Source organism: Rattus norvegicus, chromosome 19, assembly GCF_021556685.1.
Source record: "Rattus norvegicus strain SHRSP/BbbUtx chromosome 19, alternate assembly SHRSP_T2T, whole genome shotgun sequence".
Taxonomy (NCBI): Eukaryota; Metazoa; Chordata; class Mammalia; order Rodentia; family Muridae; genus Rattus; species Rattus norvegicus.
In genome coordinates this window covers 40,768,787-40,787,500 of record NC_141552.1, presented here as the reverse complement: position 1 = coordinate 40,787,500, position 18,714 = coordinate 40,768,787, and the positions used below count along the sequence as shown (strand labels likewise).

General features: G+C 39.8%; 1 long non-coding RNA gene across 1 annotated transcript in view; it reads left to right on the top strand.

The window, feature by feature from the left end:
• LOC147999407 (uncharacterized) overlaps positions 1-17,765 on the top strand; it is a 20,752-nt gene extending 2,987 nt beyond the window's left edge. Inside the window, exons 3-5 of the long non-coding RNA XR_015644075.1 lie at positions 1-34; positions 473-564; positions 17,581-17,765. The exon at positions 1-34 is cut by the window's left edge and continues 182 nt beyond it. This is a non-coding gene — a long non-coding RNA (uncharacterized LOC147999407). The remainder of the gene's footprint in view (positions 35-472; positions 565-17,580) is intronic.
• The last annotated feature ends 949 nt before the right edge of the window (positions 17,766-18,714 follow it).

Below are 18,714 nucleotides of genomic sequence, written 5' to 3'. Positions count from 1 at the left end.
ATTTTTGAAGAATGAACAAGAAAACTGGAGTTTAGTAAGTTAAATAAAATATCCAATGGTTTTCCAAAGACAAACTTTCCTGTCTTTAAATTACTAGATGGGTCTGTTGGCTCAAACCCACTTGCTGGTGGTCAGAATTCTGAAGCCCTGTGTAGTGGCAATTCTAGAATTTTGATTTCTTTAAAAAAATCACAGGAATATTATAAGAATATGTTTTCATTTTAATCCCGAACATGAGATATGGGGCTGCTGTCTGAAGCAGTTGACAATGATTCACCTCCTGCTCTAGTAAAGGCGTGGCTTTGCCAGCTGCAGATAGTTTCTGTGATCTTATCACTTGAGAGTACAAAGAGGTATATAGACTGTACTGATATTGTTGACGTGTAATACTCTGCATCACATGCTTGCTAACAATCATAAACACACATGAAGTTATTATCATATGACTCATCGTTTTCCATTTATTTGTCAGGTGAGCGTGCAGGGATGAGTGCGTGCCAGGCACACATGTGGAGCTCAGCAAAAGGACACGCATCTCTCATCCTCAGGTCGCCTGTCAACCTGGCAAGTTCTCAGCAGGGAATTCTCTGGAGTGTGTCGGAATTTACATTTAGGAAAACAAAGCTAAGTCCCCCTCCATCCCCTACCTCCTTATATAAAAATCCACTTGAAATGCATCAAAAGGCATAAATAGAAATTATATAAGTTTTAAAACTAAACAATGCACATCAGTTAAGATTTTCCAGATCCATTGTCCTCAGCCTTGCTAATACTGCGACCCTTTAATACAGCTCCTCATGTTGTGCTGACCCCAACCATAAAGTTATGTCTGTTGCTACTGCCTAACTGTAATCTTGCCACTGCTGTGAATTGTAGTGTAAGTATTTTTGAAGATAGAGTTTGTCAAAGGGTCATGACCCACAGGTTGAGAACCGCTGCTCTAGAAAGACAGGATGATTTATTAATTGTCTTCTATAAGAAACAAATCTAGTGAAAATGGCTATCACCCACCAGAGAGGCTGAGATGCTAGCAGCTTCCCCGTGTGCTGAGCTGCCTCAGCTGACCTGCTCTGACATGGAAGCCCTGGAAGGTCCTGGGGGACCATTTGTCTTTTGTTCTTGCTGAAAGGCCAAAGAAACCAAGTCTTTTTTTTTTTGACCCAATTGATAGATGTAGTTGCCCACCTAAACATACAAAGCCCAGTACCATCCATCCCTTAAGAACATTTGTAACAACCTGTAAAGGTACAGCAGGGAATCCTAACATCACCCGCCATATTGTCCTGCCATGGCTTCTCTCCCTCCTCTCCTGTCTCTTCTCCTCTCTATTCCAGTCTCCTCCTCTTCCTTCAAACTTCTCTCCCGCCCATCCTTCCTTCTCCTCCAGTGACAGGCCTCCATCTATCCTGTACCTGCCCCTCACCTGTACTTTACAAATTCAGTGGGGAAAAGGTTCTGCTGAAGTCACCTGAGTTCTGAGTGACTAGGCAGCTGTCCTTGGGGCAGTGGAATTAGCATCAAAATACAGATAACTTCAGGGCAAACCACAACATTTCCCCCTTTTTGTCCAGTTAAAAAGCCTTTTCACTTATATATAAATTGAATACAATTATTACCATTCTACAATTTATAAAGCATATGATATACTCAACACCCAGTCTATCACTATATCAGTTAAACAGAACATTTAGTTATTCATTCCAGCTTAAGAAAGGCTTAAAATCTATATTATATCTTGGCTAGCTTGTATACTATCTGATAACTACCCAATAAAATATGTATATTCAGAGTTATACAGCCTGATAGGCTAGGAGACTATAATCAGTCTTCAACCCCATCAGAAATCTGAGAATGACCAAATATCTATACACATAGGAAGCCTAACATGGCTTCTAGAACTGAGAGGTTGTAGAGACAAATCTCCACTAGCACAGTCCCCTGTTAGCAGCATGTGAGTGCAACAGTGAGAAATGAAAGCAGCAGCAGGAGCAGGAGCAGGAGCAGGAGCAGGAGCAGCAGAAACAGGAGCAGGAGCAGGAGGAGCAGGAGCAGCAGGAGCAGGGGCAGGGGCAGGGGCAGGGGCAGGGGCAGGGGCAGGAGCAGGAGGAGCAGCAGCAGCAGCAGCAGGAGCAGGAGCAGCAGGAACAGGAGCAGGAGCAGGAGGAGCAGGAGCAGGAGCAGCAGCAGCAGGAGCAGCAGCAGGAGCAGGAGCAGCAGCAGCAGCAGCAGCAGCAGCAGCAGGAGCAGGAGCAGGGGCAGGAGCAGCGATAACCCTATTAAAAATGGGGCACAGAGCTAAACAAAGAACTCTCAGCTAAGGAATATCAAACGGCTGAGAAGCACCTAACGAAAACCAACTAAGACAACCAGACTCCTAGACTGAGCAAATACTGATTCTTGACTTCTATAGAAAGACAGTCATATATGAATATCCTATCAATTGTTTCTCTAGAATTCAGAGCAACAGAATCTAGAACCAAGATAATTCTGACTAATACAATCAGGTTATTTGGAATAAAAGGAGCCATCCTGACTGTGGCATTTTCTGGTATGAAGGAAAACCTGCCTGCCTTTTTGCTACTTTCCCATTATTCTGCTAACAGAAGCCTGATATAGCTGTCTCCTGAGAGGCTCTGCCAGAGCATGACAAATACAGAGGTGGATGCTCAAAGCCAACCATTGAACTGAGAGCTCCCAGGGACTAAACCACTATCCAAAGAGTTCACAGGGATGGACGCATGGCTCTTGCTGAATATGTAGCAGAGGATGACCTTGTCAGCATCAATGGGAGGAGAGGCTCTTGGTCCTTCAAGGCTTGATGCCCTAGTGTAAGGGAATGTCAAGGAGGGGAGGTGGGAGGGTATGGGTGGGGGTTAGCACCCTCATAGAAGCAGGGGAAGGGGGGAAGGGATAGCTGGTTTCTGGAGGGGAATCCAGGAAAGGGGACAACATTTGAAATGTAAATTTAAAAAATTCAATAAAAGAAAAAAATGAACTATAAGGGAAAAAACTGCAAGGTATATCACAAGGAGGTATGGTCTAATGTCAATAAGAACAGATATCACTGAAAAGAATATTGCAAGTGAGAATGTGAAAGAATTGGGAACTTTGCACTCTGTTGGTGTAAATATGAATTATCATGGCCATTGTGAAATAAAATATAAAAGTTCCATTAAAACTTAAAATAACTATCATATGACCTACCATCCCTTCTCAGAAATATATACAAAGGAACAAAATCCACCAGAGAAAGAGGTATCTGCATTCAGGATCCTCAGCTCACAAAGAAAATGTGGCCTGACAGTATGGAAAACATACACCCTTTATACAAGTATGAGACTTTGTCATTTGTCACAACATAAATCGAAGCAGAATCCATTTCATTCTATAAAATGATCTGGACAAAGGAGGACACATATTGTTTGCTGCCATTCGTCTGAGGCATCATAAAATCTCATCTAGAAATAGAGACTAAAGGGATGGTTATAAGAAGTTGGGGGATGAACCTGGGGACAAGGAAAGTGTGGTCATGGATGCTAAGTTACAGGCTGAGGGAAGAAGGATTTTTGATAGCTATTAGATGAGGGTGGCTATAGGTGATAACAACATATCATTTATGTGTGTTGAAAAACTAAAATAGAAGACTTTGAATGTTTTTACCACGAAGAAGTGATAATAGGGAATTGGTGTACTTAATTTAAACATAATTCATGTATCAATCATCACACGGTACACTTGTGATGGTTTGATTGAGAAGTGTCCCATGAGCTTGCATATTAAACACTTGGTCCCTACTTGAGCTCCAAGTTTTGGGAGTTTACAGAACTTATAGGAGGGTAGAGCCTTACTGGAGAAAGCTCGTCAGTAGGTGAGCTCTGAGGCCTTTATAGACCTCCCAGTACTCTCTCCTCTTCTCTCTGCGTCCAGTGGACAGATCATATGACCTACCATGATCAGCTAACTTCTAGCTCCTGCAGCCATGCCATGCCTTCTGCACCATGGTGGATCCTATGCTTCAGGAAGGAGAAACTCATTGCTTCTAATCATGGGATTTTATCACAGCAAGAGAAAAGTAATCAATACAATGCAACATTGATATGTATAATTCTCTTGCATCAATTAATGACAAAATGTAAGCATGATGGTGCATGCTTGTGATTTCAGCACCTACAAGTTTAAGTCTAAGAGATTTTGAGTTTCAGGCCAGTGTGTGTTACATAGGGAGGTTCTGTCACCAGAAGCCACCACCAATGATAATTTAAACAAATGGCTTAATTTAAGTTAATAAAAATAGATATTAAGTAATATAGGAATAAAGGAGGAAAATTTGCATTCCTTTGCTGTAAAATTTGCTTGTGGATTAATACATTAAAAAGGATCCTTCTGTAGCAGTTGGAACAGCAGGTAAAATTGGAGGTGGGTGATACAGTATTTGAGTTCTTACCCAAACAAAATAGAAAATGTGATACTTTCCAAGAAAACAAAACAAACACATTAAAACCCGTACTGTTAGTGCATAGAAAGAAAAATTCACACAAACACTACGTGGTCATTTCCCTGAAAACTGGCTTTCACAGGACAAGCCTGACATTTTTATTGTGTTTGTAGCATGAACTAGGAATGAGATTACTGAACATATAAAAGAAATCTTACATTTATAAAGTTGGCTTGTGTGTTCAAATGTAGTAAAGATATAAAAAGAGCACCGGAAGAATCCATGCTTAATATTGGAAGATACCTCCATCCATAAATAAATATTCTAACTCGTGTAAACCAGTCATAACAACAGCTTGCTGTCTTGTTTGCATCTCTTTACAAGGGTCTCCCTTCTCAGGTATGCCCTCCTTTGTACTTACAACTAAGCTTATTTGCAAAGATCTGTAGAATACAAACAAGCTTTTGACAGACCGCAGCTAACATTATAGCGGCCTTCTTTTACCTTTATGATTGTTACCTCTATAAATGCAGGGTCTAGCCAAGAATCCATAATCCTTTCTTTGCAAGACGTTGCCCCATGGTCTTTTTACTTATTTTAAATTTCTCCACAAGAGTATAATATATGCATATGATTACATTCTGTTATCTTTGTCGAATTCTTGGATGAATTTACTAAAGATATGTATGAAATAGCATAGAGAATTACTTCCTAAATTCCCCTTAATATTTCACTAAAATACACAGATTTTCATATACTTTCTTAGAGGCAGTACTAGTTAATGATCATAGACAAAATTCTCAGCTAAAATAATTTTTGAGACTACTTCAAAAGAAATCACGAACCATTTCTCTTCTGGATACCCAAACTCATTCAGCTCATAACCATATTACTGGATCTTATGTGAATTCAAACTTCAATTTTTGATGTAAAGCCAAATGTCATGTCCATATAAAAGTTCCACAAATTATCCAAATATCTTTCAATTACAGATTTTTGGTAGCTTTTTTGAATAAATACAGAAAGACAAAGATGAAAAGGTAAAGTTTTTACTTAAAAAGAAAATATTAAATATTAATTTCTATATTCTCAATGCATACACAGATGAACTTCTAAAGAATTGCCCAAAAAATCTAATAACACTTCTCCCATTATCTTTGAAGATATTTTTTATGTCTATGGTTTCACTTAGCTTTATTGTCAAGTATACCAAGGACAGTGATTCTCTTCTGTAAAATATTTTCTATATGTATGTCTTAGAGTCTTATTGCTGTGAACAGACACCATGACCAATGTAAGTCTTATAAAGGACAACATTTAATTGGGGCTGGCTTACAGGTCCAAAGGTTCAGTCCATTATCATCAAGGTGGGAGCATGGCAGCATCACAGCATCCGGGCAGGCATGGTGCAGGAGGAGCTGAGTTCTACATCTTCATCTGAAGGAAGCCAGGAACAGACTGAGCATGCTCAGGCAGCTAAGAGGAGGGTCTCCAAGCCCACCCTCACAGTGACACACTTCCTCCAACAAGGCCACAGCTTCTAACAGTGCCACTCCCTGGACCAAGCATATGCAAACCCTCACAATGTATTTTTAAATTAAGCAGGTTTTAATCTTTAAGAATTGTACACACACATATGATAAAAAATAGACCTTTCTTTATTCTCCCCTCCCCCAACTCCCCCTGTACCCTCCAACACCTCCCTTCCTGACTTCGTGTCTTTTTTATTTTTGTGACCCACTAAGTCCAATAAGCCCTGCCTATAAACAGATAAATGTAGGGGCCATCCACTGTTCCTGGAAAGCCACCAGTGACTTTTCCTCTTCCAACTGCTATGACTGCCAACAGCTCCAACCACAGTAAGTGTAATTGCCATCCATGTGGAGACTTTGGCTGGCTTGATCTCATATAGGTCTTGTGCAGGCAACACAGCAGGTATGAGTTCACGAGTGCAATCACCATGTCACATCCAGAACACAAGATAACCTTTTACAGATAACCTCTTGGGCAGCTGTTTCAGGCCTCCTTATTAGCCAATCTGCTAGATTTTACCTCATTTTATCTCATACAGTTATGATTAATCTAATGAGCTCAAGGCTTTGCTTCTGAAGACTTCAGGCAGAGAATAGGCTCTTCCTAGACATAAATCAACTGGGTCCTTTTCTCATTCAACTCCGATACATTAAGCCAGTACTTCTCTCTTACTGATAGGGCTCCTCTTCAAGGAGACTTTGCGTGCTAGCTTCAGTTCATGCTCATCTCTCTTCCTGATGAGTCCCTCTTGCTTGGTCACATTTGGTTAGGTACTGCCATTATTTTTCCCAAGTTAGTTCAGATTTGTACATTTCTTCATTTCATGGCGACATGAACTCATAGACCTCCCTGCACCGCTTCCTCCCTTTCTCTTTCCACCTTTTTCTACTCACCTCCTCATTTGAATTAATGCACAAAGACACAGAAGTAGGTTGTAACCTTAGCATTGAAAAGTAATAAGTGTTAAGTGAAGAATTAAAAATGTTCCTTGTGAAGATCATATTCTAAAGATTCTTTAGATTTTGTTATAAAATCTTTAAAGTAAAAAATAATATTTATCTGTTTTTCATTTGTATTGGTTATTTTATTTACATTTCAAATGTTATCACCCTTCCCAGATTCCCCTCCACAAACCCCCATCCCCTCCTCCCTCCTCCTGCCTCTATGAGGGTGCTCCCCCACCTGCCCACTCACTCCCTACCTTGGGTCATCAAGCCTCCACTGGACCAAGGGGCTCTCCTCCCACTGATGCCCGACAAGGTCATCCTCTGCTACATATGCAGCTGGAGCCATGGGTCCCCCAATGTGTATTCTTTGTTTGGTGGTTTAGTCCCTGGAAGCTCTGGTGCAGGTCTGGTTAATTGATACTGTTCTTCCAATGGGGTTGCAATCCCCGTCACCTCCTTCAGTCCTTCCCCTAACTTTTCCACTGGGGTCCCTGTGCTCAGTCTGATGGTTGGCTGTGCGCATCTGCATCTGTATATTTCAGGCTCTGGCAGAGCCTCTTAGGGGACAGCTATATCAGGCTCCTGTCAGAAAGCACTTCTTGGCATCAGCAATAGTGTCTGGGTTTAGTGTCTCCAGATGGGATGGATCATGAGGTGGGGCAGTCTCTGCTCCACTCTTTGTCCCTGCATTTCCTTTTGACAGGAGGAATTCTAGATTAATATTTTTGTGGTGGGTGGGTAGCCCTATCCCTTAACCAGGGGCCATGCCTATCCACGGGATATGATCTCTACAGGTTCTATCTCCCCTGTTGGGTATTTCAGCTAATGTCCTCATTGTTGGGTCCTGGGAAACTCTTAGGTTCCTGGCATCTGGGACATTCTAGTTTCTACCCCCACTGCTACAGACCTCCTTTCAAATTCCTGACCCTCTGTACTTCTCCCCCATCTCCTCCCATATCTAAACCAGTCCCCCCTTTCCTTCCCCTTCCTTTGTCCCTTCCAGAACCCCCCCTCCTTCCCTAGTTATTTTCTTCCCCCTTTTGTGTAGAACTGTAGCATCCACACTTTGATGTGGTTTTCTTTCCTCTTGGTTTTCATATGCTCTGTGAGTTGTATCATGGGTATTCTGAGCTGCTTTTGGTTAATATCAACTTATCAGCGAGTATATACCATGTGTGATATTTTGTGACTGGGTTACCTCACTCAGGATGTTATTTTCAAATTCCATCCATTTGCCTGCAAATTTCAATGAAGTAATTGTTTTTGATAGCTGAGTAGTATTCCATTGTGTAGATGCACCACATTTTCTGTATCCATTCCTCTGTTAAGGGACATCTGGGTTCTTTCCAGCTTCTGGTTATTATAAATAAGGCTGCTATGAACATAGTGGAGTATGTGTCTTTGTTGTATGTTGGGACATTTTTTGGGCATACAGCAAGGAATGGTATAGCTGAGACCTCAAGTAGAACTATTTCCAATTTTTTCAGGAACTGTCAGACCAATTTCCAGAATTGGAATACTAGCTTACAATACGACCAGCAATGGAAAAGTGTTCCTGTTTCTCCACATCCTTGCCAGCATCTGTTGTCACCTGAGTTTTTGATCTTAGTCATTCTGACTGGTTTGAAGTGGAATCTCAGGATCCTTTTGATTTGCATTTCCCTGATAACAAAGGATGTTGAACATTTCTTTAAGTGCTTCTCTGCCATTTAAGATTCTTCAGTGGAGAATTCTTTGTTTAGCTCTGCACCCCATTTTTAATAGGGCTATTTGGCTCTCTGGACTCTAACTTCTTGAATTCTTTGTATATTTTGGATATTAGCCCTCAATCAGATGTAGGGTTGGAAAAGATCTTTTCCCAATCTGTGGGTTGCCATTTTGTCCTATTGATTGTGTCCTTTGCCTTACAGCAGCTTTGCAATTTTATGAAGTACCATTTGTCACTTGTTATCTTAGAGCATAAGCCATTTGGAGTTCTGCTCAGGACATTTTCCCATGTGCCAATGTGTTCCAGAATCTTTCCTACTTTCTCTTCTATTAGATTCAGTGTGTCTGGTTTTATATGGAGGCCCATGATCTACTTGGACTTGAGCTTTGTACAAGGAGATAAGAATGGGTCAATTTGCATTCTTCTACATGCCAACCAGCAGTTGAACCAGCACCATTTGTTGAAAATACTGTCTTTTTTCCACTGGATGGTTTTGGCTTCCTTATCAAAGATCAAGTAGCCGAAGGTGTGTGGGTTCATTTCTAGGTCTTTAATTCTATTCCATTTTTCTACCTGTCTGTCTCTGTACCAATACAGTGTGATTTTTATCACTATCATTCTGTAGTATAGCTTGAGGTCAGGGATGTTGATTCCCCTGGATGTTTTTTCATTGTTGAGAATGGTTTTTGCTATCCTGAGTTTTTTGTTATTCCAGATAAATTTGAGAATTATTCTTTCTATCTCTGTGAAGAATTGAGCTGGAATTTTGATGGAAATTGCATTGAATGAAAGATAATATACATCTTTTTCAGTAAGCATTAACATTCCACTCCCATATCAACCAATATTTTTCAGAACCCATGCTTGATGAGTATGTAGTATAATGCTTTAATTTTAACATTATTTTTATTCTATTAGATATTTTTAAATACTACATTTTGTGATATTTTGTGCTTGATGCAATAGCAATCATCTTTATGGGAATATACTTTGACATGTATGTACCAGGTTAATTTTAATTTTTGCCATTAACCCAGTATTACAGCACTGTTAACTTTTAAAACTTGAAACCTATAAGGTTTGGAGATAAGAGCTCTAAATAAGAACACTGCTGCTCTCCCAGAGGGCCAAGGTTCAAGTCCCAGTATCCACATGGTAGATCACAACTATCTGTAATTCCACTTCTAGGGAATCTAATGCCCTCTTCTGGCCTCTGTTGAAACTGCACACACATGGATTCAGGCAAATACTATGATACATGAAATAAATAAAATCTCAAAAAGATTTAAAAATTATTACTTACATGCTATTATGAGAGCCCCATAAATCTATACAGTGCCAAAGTTCAGAAATGTAAAACACTAGAAGTATTTAAATTAAAATTTTCTTAATCAGTGGATATTCATATCATTTGCATAGATTATATCTGTTAACTCTGTCTGAATAGCTATTGAACTGAATGAAATTACTTCAGAATAATTTGAAATGTGCTGGTGCTTTGAGTATTGTTTTTATTGAGAACAATTCTGGTATTTTAACCTTAGGTGCTCTTCCAGCTATGAATTAGAAAAATAATATTCTTTATATAAAAGAAATAAGCACTTTTCAGTAAGATTCTTAACTTCAGAAGGATTCGTTATGAAACACCTTTATGATCCAACTGAGATTATCTTTTAACTAAATCTTTTTTGGCTCGTGTAACTGTAATACAATATTTTTCTGCCAAAATATTTTTCTGCCAAGATCATTAGATAAATTTCACCTGCTTTCAAAATTGTGAGTCATTTGACACACACATGAGTGTAAGCAACATATATATATATATATTAAGTATCTATGTAGTACAATCTAACATTGCCCAGACCACAGAAACTTCATGGTACCCTGCTGTTATTGTCCTATGTCCATTTCTTTCCTCCTCAGACCCTCCTTCTAGGGTCTCCTACAGCATGTACTTCCTAACAAGCATCTTTAAGATCCTTTCAGAGACTCATAAGAACTCACTTCTCCTCTCCTGTCATCTGCCTGTTGTCTATGGGCACCCGCCTGGCTAATGGGTATGTCTGATCTGTCTGTCCCTAACAGGGCTTTGCTCTGTCCCTCTTTCACAGTTCACAAGCCATGATATAGGAAATGGATAAAGTATACTTGCTATAGAAAATTTTAACAAGGTTTTATGAGTGAAGAAATGACTTTATTGACCCTAGCTGATGTAGAATACCATGCTCACTCTAAACCAGATATTATCAAACTATATCCACACATTGCTTACCACATTTATGGGATATTTATTTTGTTTAAGGTTGCTTTAAATCTATTGGCTGCTTTCAGCAAATGATTGCCACAGTAAAGGCATGTATGTTCGTGCACATGCACACACACACACACACACACACACACACACAATTCTGTCAAGGGCGTGAACTTAAGATCAAAGCTGTGCTATGAATTTAGCTTAGGTTATAAAGCTGATTACATGGGAGATCCAAAGCACAGTAAAGTAGCTCTCACTGTTCTCTTAAAGGCAGGTTAAATTTAAACAGGCTGAGTATACAGCATGTTGAGAACTGGATACACAGTCTCAAATGACCTCAAGGAATATTAACCTGGCTGCAAGGTCCAGCAAAATTCCAGACTCTTTGTGGTCAGGAGGTATTTTCAGGAAAGTTCACCACCACAAAATCCCACCACTAACTGAGGAGCTGTTAGGATTTGATGGCTGCGGGTAGAGTAAAGGTCAGTTTGGGGTTTGTTTTCAGAGCAGACCTCAATCTCAAGTCTAACTGGGCAGTATAAACTGGATTTGACGGGGAGTGGGGTAATTTCAAAGTTGGTGAGAAGGGATGGGAAGGTCAATGGCCGTGGTAATGGGAGGGGTTGAGGGGATGGAGATGTTCAGAATATACTGTGTGAAATTCTCATACAGTTAATAAAAATTATAATGATAAATGGTTTATAGGGCTTGAGGAATGATATTGATGTTTAATGAGAGAGAGGGAGAGGGAGCTTCACAGAGCTGTAATTACCAAAAATTGAGTCAGTGGGCTGCTGAATGGTTCATATGCAGACTTGGGCTCCTTTCTTGATTTAAGAGAATTTCTATCAGCTTCTTCAGATTTTATTAATTTACAACATTACTAATTCTGTCTTATACATCTGAAATGCTTTTTGACATTCCATATGGATTTTTTTTTTAGGATTGTGTGACTAGGTTTATGTGACTATTTTAACAAGGTCATGGGTGTCCACTATTTCTAGTGGTCGGAGCAACATTCATTGTTTTCACTCCCATTTTGTTTGCTACAATCACCTGCCAAGTCTTCATCCCAGAAGGATACGATTTCACTTGGATGGGCAGGCATACAAAGCCAGGACTATTGCAATGGGATTTGGCTAACATAAAGGATTAGAAGAGAAAGTTTCTCTTGATAGACTACATTCTATGATTGTATCTAACACCCTTATCAAGTTGGCCAATTTCTCCCTTGTAGGTCTACTCAGTCCCAACCTGATTTGATTTCAATGAAAGAAAATTGTATTTTATGTGCGTGGGAAAGCATGATAATCGCTCACCGCTCCTGTGTTGTTGGCTTTTGCTTCTTGTTGGACTCTGACGAAGTTTGGCGGAGCGAGGAAGGAAGCATAGAGCCTGATGCTCTGACTCATCTTGGGAGGTTTCAGTTTTCCTGCGGTGCGCAGGCTATTTCTTCCCGCATCCTACTTCGCTAGGGTTGCCTTTCAGTTCCCATGCTAACGGGTGTCTGTTCATTCCGTGCAGTTTCAGAGAGTGTTTTCCTAGCCACACCAGAGCACTGGAGCCCTGTCTTACGGTCACTCTGTTTACCATTCACTGAGGTCAAGAACCCTAGGAACAACATTGATTGAGCAACATTGTGTGGTCCATTGCTACCGCTCAGCCACAGAGGCAAGCAAACCTGACACTAATCTTTAGTCAGAGCTGAAGTTCACATGGCTGTGATGGGTTTAGGTTTTGCGGTTAATATTTAAACCACGTACAGGGCTCGATTCCAGGTGCTCCAGCCACTGATAAGGATGAGGCCAACTCGCAGGGCTTTCTTTCACTCTTTGATATGTGTGTGTAACAGTTCAGTCTTGGGCTCCCCGGCTCCTCTCTTCCTCCCGTGAGGTGCTTTTGGCAAGGAAGAGATTAACAACACAGTTTCAGAGAGCGACTTCACTCAGACAGATGAAAGTCAAAGTAATCGACATTGGGAAGAAAGCATGAGAAACTGCAATAATTGGGAAAATATGGGAGACTCAAGAAAAGGTTTTGTTGTTTAGTCTTTATTTGTTAGCAAATTCAAAATGTTATGTTTAATTTCATTTTATCAAGTGCAATCTGCTTATATCAGTAACTGGTTTGATAAAGTGATTTTGTAGAGCTTTAAATCCAGGTGTGGTGACACACCTATATTACCAGAACAATTACAAGAGGATTGCCACAAGTTCCGGGAAAATCTGGGCTGCATAAGGAGACTGTCTTAAACATAAAAATGAATTTAAAAATGGTTTACAGAAAGATAATATGTTACCGGTATGGTTCTTAAGTTCCTAGGACCATACCCTACTGGAAACACTTAGATTATTTAAAAGAAAAATCTGTTTAGGGATCATAGTTATGTACATATATAGTTATGAATGCAAATAAACAAAAGTCTGTTTCTTTTTTAAAATGTTATACTGTGGTAAACAAGATGGAAAATTCCAGAAATTACAATGAGCTATTTGAGTAGTTTCCAGAATGTTTAAGTCTTATTGTCCTAATTTAGCATAGGTATGCTTGATATTACAACCTTTTTGATCTTGATTATATATATATATATATATATATATATATAGAGAGAGAGAGAGAGAGAGAGAGAGAACTCATCATCATAAAACATTTTTCTGACTCAACTCATGCCAAAATATATCATTTTCATAGAAAATGTTTATTGAGCCCTTGGAATATGCTAGGCATTTGCTTAGACTATCCGTATATATTTTCATCCTGTGTCTCAGCAATAAAGTATGGGTAACACTTGCTGAACTTGGACTTGATATGAGATCCAGGGAATTTACATGTCTTACTGATCCCTGAGACTTAATAGTAGATATACATTTGTACCAGACTTCAAAACACTTGCTTTTCTCTATGTTGTTTTTTTAAATATTTCGTGAATATTTTTTAATGTTTGAGAGTGTCATACAATTTACACACAATGTGGTTTTGATCAAATCCTTCCTTTAATCCCTCCTATCTAATTCTTTCAATACTCCGTATCACTTCTTCCTCCAAACCAAAGGCAAACATTTTTCTGTCTATGGAGTTGAATTTGTTCCACCAGTACACGTGTGTAGAGCCATCCACTGGTACTTTGGCAACCTACCAGGGTGCCTCACTTGTGAGAATTACCCTGCTTCTCTAGTAACCAGCAATTGGCCTTAGCTTTTCAGTCATAGGTGGGACTGCCTGAGCCCTACCCACTACTCATGCTGAAACGTTGCATGGTTGGCTCTTTCATTATGAAGAACACAGCACTTAAGTGTGTAATGACTTTAAACATACTTGCTACATGGGATAATTCCTTGTGCAAGAATCCTCACTCAGAGTAGGTGGCCTATCAGTGAACGACAGCCCTGTCGCTCTCACACTGTAAGCCAATGTGCCTGGTCTATTGCTACAAGCTCACAGAGGTGGGGTGGGAGGAAGCGTGCTCATATCTGGTATCTGTCAGACTGAAATACTAGCTCAGGGCTTTTTCTGTTCCTGATAATGTTAAAACCCATTAGAGGACATCATTACCTTTGGAAAGCTGGTTGAGCTTCCAAGGTTGAGATGATAAGAAGCAACTTCAGATAATCAGTGGAACAGGCTAGGACAGGAGGCAGGGTTCTATCTGATACAGAGGTCTGTGAAGTAGTACAGTACCCAGTTAGTACACCCACGTCACCGATAACTCTTTGTGATCTGGCAGCAATGAAACTTTAAGATTTCTGTTTCAAGTGGTTTGTATTATTTTCTTCAAATGGACACTGACTTTTGAAGCTAATTATGAAAGTGAACACAAGTTCTTTCAAAAGGAGCTGTTGGGGCTGGAGAGATGATCAGCAGTTAAGAAGAGTGGCTGCAAGAGCGGTTTGATTGCTAACACCCAAACACTGTCTCACACTCACCTGTACTCCAGTTCCAGAGGATCTGAGCCCTCTTCTGACCTCCATGGTAATAAGGCACGCATATAGCAAATAGACATACATGAAGGCATACATACAAGTGTGTGTGTGTGTGTGTGTGTGTGTGTGTGTGTGTGTGTGTGTGTGTGTGTGTTTTAATGAGCTGTACACACCTTGGATTTTTCTTGAGGTGCCAAGACCAACTACTGAGACACTAAGTATGAGGAAAATAGCAATGGCAGAACAAGAAGGAGAACCTTTGATCAATCGGCATGGCAGTGCATGCTGAAGTGGCAGCAGGTAGGAGAGTACCACCATTCTGGACTATATAGGATGTTCAAGGCTACCTGCTGAGCACATAGTGAATTTGACACTGCCTCAACCCCATACATACTCAGCTTGAGAACTGCTGACTTTTTCAATGCTTACTTTTAATGATGGTTCTTAAATGCTTTCACCTCCCTTCTAACCTACCACTCACCAGAGGTAGTGGAAAGAAATGGTTCTTTGGAGCAAATTCCATTTATATTGCCAGGAAATCAGCAGCCCCGTTCTCAGGTCAGCAACTCTGTCCACTCGCAAACACTTCATGGATATACCAGCAGCCCAGTTCAGTAGTGTCTGGACAGCCAAAGGGGAGGCAGAATCTACAGGAACAGCCAGGCCTCTGCTGAATTGGCATGAGTTCCCCTAACTGGGCTGCCTTGTCTAGTCCTACAGTAACTCAGTAACTGATTTGTCAAGGGTAGGGGGAACATCCCCCATTCTCAGAGGAGAAGGGGATGAGAAATGTGAGAGGTGGGGACTGGGAGGGTGGCTGATACTGGGATGTAGAGTGAGCAAATTAATTAATTTAGTAAAAAGTTATGAAGCATTACACATATCCACATTCTGTGGGCTTAGCTTGTCCTGTTCGCTCAGCATTAAACAAATTCATTTGTCTCTCCAGAAGAAGTCTTGGTTGTTTGTTTGCCTGTTTTATCTCCCATTTGATTCTGAAATGTATGGACAAAGATATTTTGAGGAAATGGAATATACATTTTTATAGGGAATATTGTAAGCTTCCTATTGCCTATAATTCAATACAATGTGCCCTGTTATATGTCACTGATATTAGTTAGTGTCTAATGTGTCTGAATCCTAGAGGCCTATTCGGTTGGAGCCTAAGGCAGTGACACCTCCTCCCCACTCCTTTCTGTGTCTTTCTAGACAATTCTCAGCTTTCCACCCACCTCAGAAGCAACATCTGCCCTGGCAATGCCTTTGGAAGTGGCCCTTACATCTTACCATGTCCAGTTGCATTAACCAAAATAATTAATACTGTGCAGCAAAATATAAAATGAAAATACATGGAGAAAGCATAATTTAAAAAAAAACAATTTTCATGTTGTGTCTGGAAAATACTGTAAAGCGCTCTAAGCTAGGCAAAAGAAAAAAATCCAAATGTTAAAAGGTTACTCCAAGCCTCTGCAATGCTGATATAAGCACGGCCTTTGGACTCCGATGTAATTGTGGTTTGAGTCTTTGAAAATGCTATACCCCTGAGGGTAGGTTCCAAGAGACTTTATGGAGGTGTTAGCCTAGACTTGCTCTGGCCATTACTAAAGGACTCAATGCTCTTAATTGGCTTAGTTACCATCTGTAACTATATCACATGGAATATTTCTAAATAACTTAAACACGTTCTGATTGATGACATGTGAGTTAAGCATCACCTTGTGTTTGTGTGTGTGTGCTAGGAAGGTATACATGTATGTGGTAAACACTCTCACATGTGCATGCCCGCAAAGGCCAAAGGAATGTATCAGGTGTGCTCTGTGAATATCCGTTCTTTTGAGGTAGTGTCCCTCTATGAACCTACTGCTTGTTGGACTTGACTGGTTTGAGGAATAGCAAGTCCTAATGATCCTCTAGTCTCCCTACCGTGCTGGGATTAGAGGTTACATAGGCAAGACATTTGCCTGCTTTGTGAGCTAGGATCTGAACTCAGGTCCTCATGGTAGTGTAGAAGCACTTTTCATCATTGAGCCATTCCTCCAGACTCTGAACAATGTTTTAAGCTGATAGTGTCACATTCTTTAGTAACATGTTTAGTATTTGTTTATTTTTATTTGATGTTTATGAGTGTTTGCCTTGCATGCTTGTATGTGGGCCATGTGTTTCTGCTGCCGACAGAGGCCAGAAGGGGATGTCAGGACCCCTGCATCTGGAGTTACAGATGGACAGTGTGAGGTGACACATAGATGTTGGGAACTAAATCTCTCTTTCCTCTGCAGGGACATCAGGTGCTCTTAACCACTGATCAATCTCTCCATCCCTACAGACTTTTAAATAAAGAATTATATCATAAAATCTACTGTTAAAAACACAATTTAAGTTAAATTCAAAATTTTCCGTCTTATTTTCTTTCTCCTATTAAACTGTACATCAAGATGTCTACTATAATGGTGATTTAGATTCAATTATGTTTTTAAGCATTTGATATAAGACTGTGTATATCTTGGGAAAGACCTCAGTCTAGTCATAAGTATAAAGTGTACAAGTTCCTATTGAGCAAACGTCACCATCTACCATTTGGATGCAGTTCCTCTTCAGAAGTCACAGCTGCCTACTCTGCGGGATACCCTTCTATTAATCTAAGCACTGGACATTTATGAACTGGGGTCATTTCGTCTCTACATTTCTGTAGTGGCAGGCATAGGACACACTCCTCAGTTGTATGTATATTTGCGTGTGATCATTTTTCTGTTCGTTTAGTTTTGTCTTTCATTTTCCTTCCCCAGATAGAGTCTTATCCTGGACCAAAGTGGGCCTTGAACTTATAAAGATCTCACCTCCACCTCTCAAATCCTGGCCGTACAGATGTGCATCACTGAACAAATGTGCACCACTAAGGCCCTTCCTCACAGATTAGGAAGTCCATGCTTCACATGTAAATAAATTCCCTTTTGATCTCTGGTTTTACATATAATGTGTGTTCTCATCTACGACTTTTGTTTGTTTAGGGTGTTTGTTTTGTTTTGTTTTTTTTTTGTTTTGGGGGGTTTTTGGGGGTTTTTTTGTTTTGTTTGGTTTGGTTTGGTTTGGTTTAGGGGACAAAATCTCACTCTCTAACCTAGAATGGCCTGAAACCCACTATATGGATTAGGTTGGCCTCAGACATCGGTCTCCCAAGGCTGGTATGATAGGCATGACCCAATAAATTAATTATGAGCTTTAATAAACTGTTTTTAAATTTTTATTACATTGATAATCCAGGTAATAGTACCCTCATATATCCATACACATGTGTATGTCACACCCATGTGTGTTAGGGAGGTATAATTTTGTCAAATACTTTCCTAGAAGCAAATACATTGGAAAAATATATACAAATTCTGCATCTTTCTAGAATCATCCAGACTGTTCTATAAAGTGGCTATTATTTATTTAATCAACAGAATAGAATATCGATGTTTGCTCTCCACATTTTCTTGGAAATAATTGCAATTTCATTTGTGACCTATTACGACTAAAAATTTCAGCTTTTCAATTAGCACTATAAGGCCTTTTTTAAAAATGTGCGATGTTAACAGAATAAGTCAGAAACATTGTTTCTTCACTCTTTGTGCTGTTATCAAAACACAATTGTACCTTCTTTGCCAGGTGTTTGCTACATTCCTAATGGCTTTTCTTTTACTTTAAAACTATGGTGTCAGGTGCATATAAAATTCATGAATAATAGCACATTGGTAATGTGCCTTATAATAACATATAAAACTGTCATGCTGCATTGATTTTATCTGTCTGGAAATGTGTGTTTTCTGAAATTATCAGGAAGCATTTCTTTTAGTAGCATATTTTCCTGGTATATTGTTTCCCATCTTTTAGCCTTAATCTTTTTGGGTTTACAGTATTTTGCAGGTGTCTCTTACATA